The 7,470-nt window shown below is 44.8% G+C and overlaps 1 protein-coding gene across 1 annotated transcript in view; it reads right to left on the bottom strand.

Moving 5' to 3' along the window:
• LOC110489436 (regulating synaptic membrane exocytosis protein 3-like) overlaps positions 1–4,417 on the bottom strand; it is a 120,811-nt gene extending 116,394 nt beyond the window's left edge. Inside the window, exon 1 of the mRNA XM_036971352.2 lies at positions 4,164–4,417. The gene's annotated coding sequence lies outside the window, so the exon portion shown is untranslated. The remainder of the gene's footprint in view (positions 1–4,163) is intronic.
• Positions 4,418–7,470: the final 3,053 nt, after the last annotated feature.

Raw genomic sequence — 7,470 nt, forward strand, 5'->3', positions numbered from 1 at the left:
CTGTTCTGGGTTTGTTAGTAACAGTGGTATCATTCTGTCTCTGTTCTGGTTCCTGGTTTGTTAGTAACAGTGGTCTCATTCTGTCTCTGTTCTGGGTTTGTTAGTAACAGTGGTCTCATCCTGTCTCTGTTCTGGTTCCTGGTTTGTTAGTAACAGTGGTCTCATCCTGTCTCTGTTCTGGTTCCTGGTTTGTTAGTAACAGTGGTCTCATTCTGTCTCTGTTCTGGGTTTGTTAGTAACAGTGGTCTCATCCTGTCTCTGTTCTGGGTTTGTTAGTAACAGGTGTCTCATCCTGTCTCTGTCTCTGTTCTGGGTTTGTTAGTAACAGTGGTCTCATCCTGTCTCTGTCTCTGTTCTGGGTTTGTTAGTAACAGTGGTCTCATCCTGTCTCTGTCTCTGTTCTGTGTATTTTAGTAACAGTGGCCTCATCCTGTCTCTGTCTCTGTTCTGGGTTTGTTAGCAACAGTGGTCTAATCCTGTCTCTGTCTCTGTTCTGGGTTTGTTAGCAACAGTGGTCTAATCCTGTCTCTGTCTCTGTTTTGTTTTTTTAGTAACAGTGGTCTCATCCTGTCTCTGTCTCTGTTCTGGGTTTGTTAGTAACAGTGGCCTCATCCTGTCTCTGTCTCTGTTCTGGGTTTGTTAGCAACAGTGGTCTAATCCTGTCTCTGTCTCTGTTTTGTTTTTTTAGTAACAGTGGTCTCATCCTGTCTCTGTCTCTGTTCTGGGTTTGTTAGCAACAGTGGTCTAATCCTGTCTCTGTCTCTGTTCTGGGTTTGTTAGTAACAGTGGCCTCATCCTGTCTCTGTCTCTGTTCTGGGTTTGTTAGTAACAGTGGCCTCATCCTGTCTCTGTCTCTGTTCTGGGTTTGTTAGTAACAGTGGTCTCATCCTGTCTCTGTCTCTGTTCTGGGTTTGTTAGTAACAGTGGCCTCATCCTGTCTCTGTCTCTGTTCTGGGTTTGTTAGCAACAGTGGTCTAATCCTGTCTCTGCCTCTGTTTTGTTTTTTTAGTAACAGTGGTCTCATCCTGTCTCTGTCTCTGTTCTGGGTTTGTTAGTAACAGTGGTCTCATCCTGTCTCTGTCTCTGTTCTGGGTTTGGTAGTAACAGTGGCCTCATCCTGTCTCTGTCTCTGTTCTGGGTTTGTTAGTAACAGTGGCCTCATCCTGTCTCTGTCTCTGTTCTGGGTTTGTTAGTAACAGTGGCCTCATCCTGTCTCTGTCTCTGTTCTGGGTTTGTTAGTAACAGTGGTCTAATCCTGTCTCTGTCTCTGTTCTGGGTTTGTTAGTAACAGTGGCCTCATCCTGTCTCTGTCTCTGTTCTGGGTTTGTTAGTAACAGTGGCCTCATCCTGTCTCTGTCTCTGTTCTGGGTTTGTTAGTAACAGTGGTCTCATCCTGTCTCTGTCTCTGTTCTGGGTTTGTTAGTAACAGTGGCCTCATCCTGTCTCTGTCTCTGTTCTGGGTTTGTTAGCAACAGTGGTCTAATCCTGTCTCTGTCTCTGTTTTGTTTTTTTAGTAACAGTGGTCTCATCCTGTCTCAGGACTCTGATGCCAGTCTCCTCTGCCAATGATTGAGCAAAGCCAAAACACACGCTGAGGTGTGAGAGTATGTCAGATGTTCAATCTCTCACTCTCACTCACACACACACACACACACACACACACACATACACACACACACACACACACACACAACCGTTTTACTCACATTTGCTACAAAAAAAAATAAATGTGTGCAAACTGCAAAAGTCAAGTACGAGAACATGTGTGAGCAAAATGTATAGCAAAAAATAAATTACCACCGTGGCTATTATCAATGCATTTCTGCTGTTTTGTTTCATTCTCTGGTAATAGCACAAAGAAATAGGAATCCCATATCACACCTGGTGCAGCAACAGTGCCTGGAGTTGGTGGTGAACACTGTTATACTGCTTTCAAACAGGATTTACGGTATGTTGCCTGTAAACTCAACTGGGCAGTGTTTATATTCACCTCTTTCAAAAAACAGCCACATTTCTACCACTTTGTTGTTGGTATTCACCTTTTACACGTTTCTTTAGCCCGGCAAGGAGCGAAAGGCATTCAACATTAACCCCTTTGTGTTGTCACAGTCACACATGATAACCTGACGTGACAACAGCAAATGACTCTAAATGAGTTTAGCCTGCTAGTTTAAATTGGCTATCTTGCTAGCGACAAACAAACAAAAAAACATTATCTAGAAAGTTGCTTTCAGTTCCCTGGCTTGCTAGATTCACTACATATCCTAAATACATGTTTTTAAACAGATGGGTTTTTGTGTGTGCAACAAAAAATATAGAGCAGGAAACATTGGTGTTTGGACCTGACTGCTGAGATGTCATACAGACTGTTTCATGATTTTGTTTGTCATTTCTTATCTTTAAAAAAAAAAAAAATCACTCTTTCTCAAATACTTTCATTGTGCTCTGAAATGTTTTCAATTTCAGCGTAAAGCCCAGCACACACACACACACACGCATGCGAACGCGCACACGCACATGCACACACACACACACACACACACACACACACACACACACACACACACACACACACACACACACACACACACACACACACACACACACACAGCATCAGGTATTCCCATCAGGCCTGATCTCTACTTCAATCTTCCCACAAAGCATCAGGTATTCCCATCAGGCCTGATCTCTTCTTCAATCTCCCCACAAAGCATCAGGTATTCCCATCAGGCCTGATCTCTACTTCAATCTCCCCACAAAGCATCAGGTATTCCCATCAGGCCTGATCTCTACTTCAATCTCCACACAAAGCATCAGGTATTCCCATCTCTTCTTCATCTTATTGGATGTCTATCAGTCTGATTGTCTCATCTTATTGGATGTCTATCAGTCTGATTGTCTCATCTTATTGGATGTCTATCAGCCTGATTGTCTCATCTTATTGGATGTCTATCAGCCTGATTGTCTCATCTTATTGGATGTCTATCAGCCTGATTGTCTCACCTTATTGGATGTCTATCAGTCTGATTGTCTCACCTTATTGGATGTCTATCAGTCTGATTGTCTCACCTTATTATGGTCTACATTCTGCTGAATGACATTAATTAGACATTGCTTCAACAACACAAAGTAATGCCTCTATAAGGGGCGGCAGGTAGCCTAGTGGTTAGAGCATTGGGTCAGTAACTGAAAGGTTGCTAGATGCAATCGCCGAGCAGACATGGTATAAATCTGTCGTTCTGCCCTCTGAACAAGGCAGTTAACCCACTGTTCCACAGGTAGACTGTCATTGTAAAAAATAATTTGTTCTTAACTGACTTGCCTAGTTGAATAAAAATAAGCCTAGAGGTAGTCATCTGAATATCTGCTGGCAGAACTGACTGGAGACAACACTAGGTTAACAAAAGAGAAACTGTCAACATAGATAAGTCTTTGCACTGACCACAAGACTTTGACTTGATGTCCTTTCAACTAAAACTACGTCTTTCCAACGTCTTTTGCTCACTGGGTAGGCTATATTTTGCGATGAGTGTTTCTTTGTAGCAGGTTTAATAAGATGAAAATACATTTCACATAACAGTCAACATTTCGAATAACAAACGGATAGTGTTTTATATGTCCCTGAACCCTCTTATTCACCGAGGAGAAAGGTAACTGCAGAAACATAAAACGTAACCTCTAAGAAGTTAATGTTGATTGTAAGTTGTTGAGTCTCCATAAAGAGGTTGTTGAGGAATGACAGGTAATAGGCTATGATCACTTGGTGGTGGAAACAATACAACTATCGCTGATCTAATTATACTAAAATGCGATACGATTCAAATAATCCATTAAAAAAAAAAACTATCTAAACATATTACACAAATGCCTTAAATAATGCCTTAATAATGCCAACTAAATTAAAAAACTGCAGGCGTTTTAACTCGCCTCGCAATGTTTTATTTTTGTATTCACTAGCATTTCATCCAGTGAAAACGCCTATGTTTATCCGCGACGGTCAAGCGTTAACCCAACGAAGATGTAATCACCGTCATTATGATCGTTATCACAGCGCACCGTTTGGTTCATAAACCGGAGCCGGGTACCATCTAAGGAATAAACCAGGGATCATTTTCTTCAAATTAACGTGAGAAATGCCGAATCAAAAAACAAAAATCACTTACCGTGTTACAGCCAGGAGCGTCTAACGGACTGTAATCGGTTGTCAGAAGTTTTTTTTTTTTTTTGGGGGGGGGGGTTAAATAATGGTTTGTTTTTGAAGAACCGTTGAGAACGTCATCGTTTTTTTGGTGGGGGGGGGGGGGGGGGGGGGGTTCTATTTCGGTTTTGCTACTGGTGCGCGAGGATGATGATGGTGCTTCTCAACCGTTTTCTCGGTAGGGTTTCGCTGCTGGTGCCTCTGCATCCACACGGTGCTGCGGGAGCAACTGGAAGGAGAAGGAGGAAGGGGGGGGGGGAGAGAAAGAGGGAGAGAGAGGGGGGAAGAGAGAGAGAGAGAGGGGGGGAAGAGAGAGAGAGAGAGAGAGGGGGAAGAGAGAGAGAGAGAGAGGGGGGATAGAGAGAGAGAGAGAGGGGGGGGAGAGAGAGAGAGAGAGGGGGGGGGGAGAGAGAGAGAGAGAAGGTGGAGGGAGAGGAGCGCAACGAGAGGCATGCCAAAGGAACGCTGTTGGACTTGATCTAGTCTGTAACTGGGCAGCAGGCCTAGCGGTATCCCGCGGTACTGTAGGAAGGAATAGACGACAGAGATGTCCATCCATTCCCCTCTCTCCTTCATTCTACCTTCTAGCTGAAATCTACTGATCAGCCTAATAAGAGAGTTGTCCTCTTGTTTCTGCTTTACTAGCATCTCTCCATGGTTAGTCCCTGAGTCAGGTGTACAGCATCTGACTACCCACTAGTAGGGTAGTAGAAGATGCTGCAGCAGAAACAACCAGGGTTGGCAACCAGACTATCCTTAAAATGACCTCAACTAGAATATTAAACTGTCATCTCTATCCCCAATGTGAGCACAGCACATACCTCTTGGTAAAGCATTCACACCCTTAGTGTGCTTGCCATCTATCCACAGGAGAAAAGCTTTCTTAAATTATCTCATTCTAATGTAATGTGTTGGCTTCATGTGTGTTGTGTCCGTGCATTCTTGTCCCCGTGTGTACACACCGCTGCGATTTTGTGTGTGTGTGTGTGTGTGTGTGTGTGTGAGAGAGAGACCACTAATGCTATCAACTCTAACCCACTTAGCTGTGGCTGGTGGCAGTGCAGGCCAGTCTGGGCCCGGCCATAGTGAAATGCATATTTAGGTTGAAGGCTTTGTGGATTAGAGGGATCTAACTTGGCTACCGAGGGGAATACTGTCTCTACACTTAGGATCTGCGGTTGTCCCCATAGGAGAACCCTTTTATAGTTCCAGGTAGAAAACTCTGTTGAAACAGTTCTACCTGGAACCAAAAGGGTTCTACCTGGAACCAAAAGGGTTCTACCTGGAACCAAATGGGTTCTACCTGGAACCAAAAGGGTTCTACCTGGAACCAAAAGGGTTCTACCTGGAACCAAATGGGTTCTACCTGGAACCAAAAGGGTTCTACCTGGAACCAAAAGGGTTCTACCTGGAACCAAATGGGTTTTTATCTATGGGGACACCCGAAGAACCCTTTTTGGTTCTAGATAGCACCTTTTTTTGATCTAAGAGTGTATTTGATGAATTGATGCTAAACTCTGGAAGTGTATCAGGTTAGTACATCCATTCAGGGACTGGACACACACACACACACACAAACAGATGCATGCACGCACACTCACTCGACTGTCCCCTTTCCCTTGGACCTTGATGTCAGCACGCTACTGTCGTTTCAGGCCTGCAGAAGGGGCTGGATTTGAGAGAGAGAGAGAGAGAAAAGGTGGGTAGAAACTGAAAGGACAGAGAGAGAGAGGTGGGTAGAGGGGTTTGGACAGAGAGTGACAGAGAGAGAGAGAGAGAGGTGGGTGGAGGGGTTAGGACAGAGAGTGACAGAAAGAGAGAGAGGTGTGTAGATGTAACTGATGTGAAATGGCTAGCTAGTTAGCGGTGGTGCGCGCTAATAGTGTTTCAATCGGTGACGTCACTCGCTCGGAGACCTTGAAGTAGTTGTTCCCCTTGCTCTGCAATGGCCGTGTATTTGTGGAGCGATGGGTAACGTTGCTTCGTGGGTGTCAGTTGTTGATGTGTGCAGAGGGTCCCTGGTTCGAGGCCAGGTAGGGGCGAGGAGAGGGACAGAAGCTATACTGTTACATAGAGACTGAAGGGACAGAAGTCTGAGAAGTAGGAGGGAGAGGCTCTGTATAGACTAAGGAGAATGTGCACAAAAAGCAAAGGACAAATGACTGTTAAAACATTTACTATCGTCACTATAACACTATTGTTTTTCTATTTGGCACCTAAAACCCTCACAAACTTTTACAGATGCACAATTGAGAGCATCCTGTCGAGCTGTATCACCGCCTGGTACGGCAACTGCTCCACCCACAACCTTAAGGCTCTCCAGAGGGTGGTGAGGTCTGCACAACGCATCACAAACATGCCGAATTTCTTCAGTACTCCAAACGCAACGAGTTGAGTTTTTACCAAAAAGTTATATTTTGGTTTCATCTGACCATATGACATTCTCCCAATCTTCTTCTGGATCATCCAAATGCTCTCTAGCAAACTTCAGATGGGCCTGGACATGTACTGGCCTCCCCCACCCTCCCAAAGCCTCCCCAAGCCAAAATATAAAAAATGATGCTATTAAAAAAAGTGTGCAGCGCATCAACTCTTAATTTAACAGATTACAGCTGTGAATGTTTAAAGTCTATAATCATCAGCAAGTGAGCTGGGAAGTGACAAATGCTTATTTTATTAGTCCAAATAGTCAGGTCTGGTGGACCAAAACCTCTGGTTGAAGCTGGTGGATCAACACCTCTGGTTGAAGCTGGTGGATCAAAACCTCTGGTTGAAGCTGGTGGACCAACACCTCTGGTTGAAGCTGGTGGACCAACACCTCTGGTTGAAGCTGGTTGATCAACACCTCTGGTTGAAGCTGGTGGATCAACACCTCTGGTTGAAGCTGGTGGACCAAAACCTCTGGTTGAAGCTGGTGGATCAACACCTCTGGTTGAAGCTGGTGGATCAAAACCTCTGGTTGAAGCTGGTGGACCAACACCTCTGGTTGAAGCTGGTTGATCAACACCTCTGGTTGAAGCTGGTGGATCAACACCTCTGGTTGAAGCTGGTGGATCAAAACCTCTGGTTGAAGCTGGTGGACCAACACCTCTGGTTGAAGCTGGTGGACCAACACCTCTGGTTGAAGCTGGTTGATCAACACCTCTGGTTGAAGCTGGTGGATCAACACCTCTGGTTGAAGCTGGTGGATCAACACCTCTGGTTGAAGCTGGTTGATCAACACCTCTGGTTGAAGCTGGTGGATCAACACCTCTGGTTGAAGCTGGTGGACC

This window comes from Oncorhynchus mykiss, chromosome 30 (genome assembly GCF_057628025.1).
Source record: "Oncorhynchus mykiss isolate SJ-2025 chromosome 30, ASM5762802v1, whole genome shotgun sequence".
Classification (NCBI taxonomy): domain Eukaryota; kingdom Metazoa; phylum Chordata; class Actinopteri; order Salmoniformes; family Salmonidae; genus Oncorhynchus; species Oncorhynchus mykiss.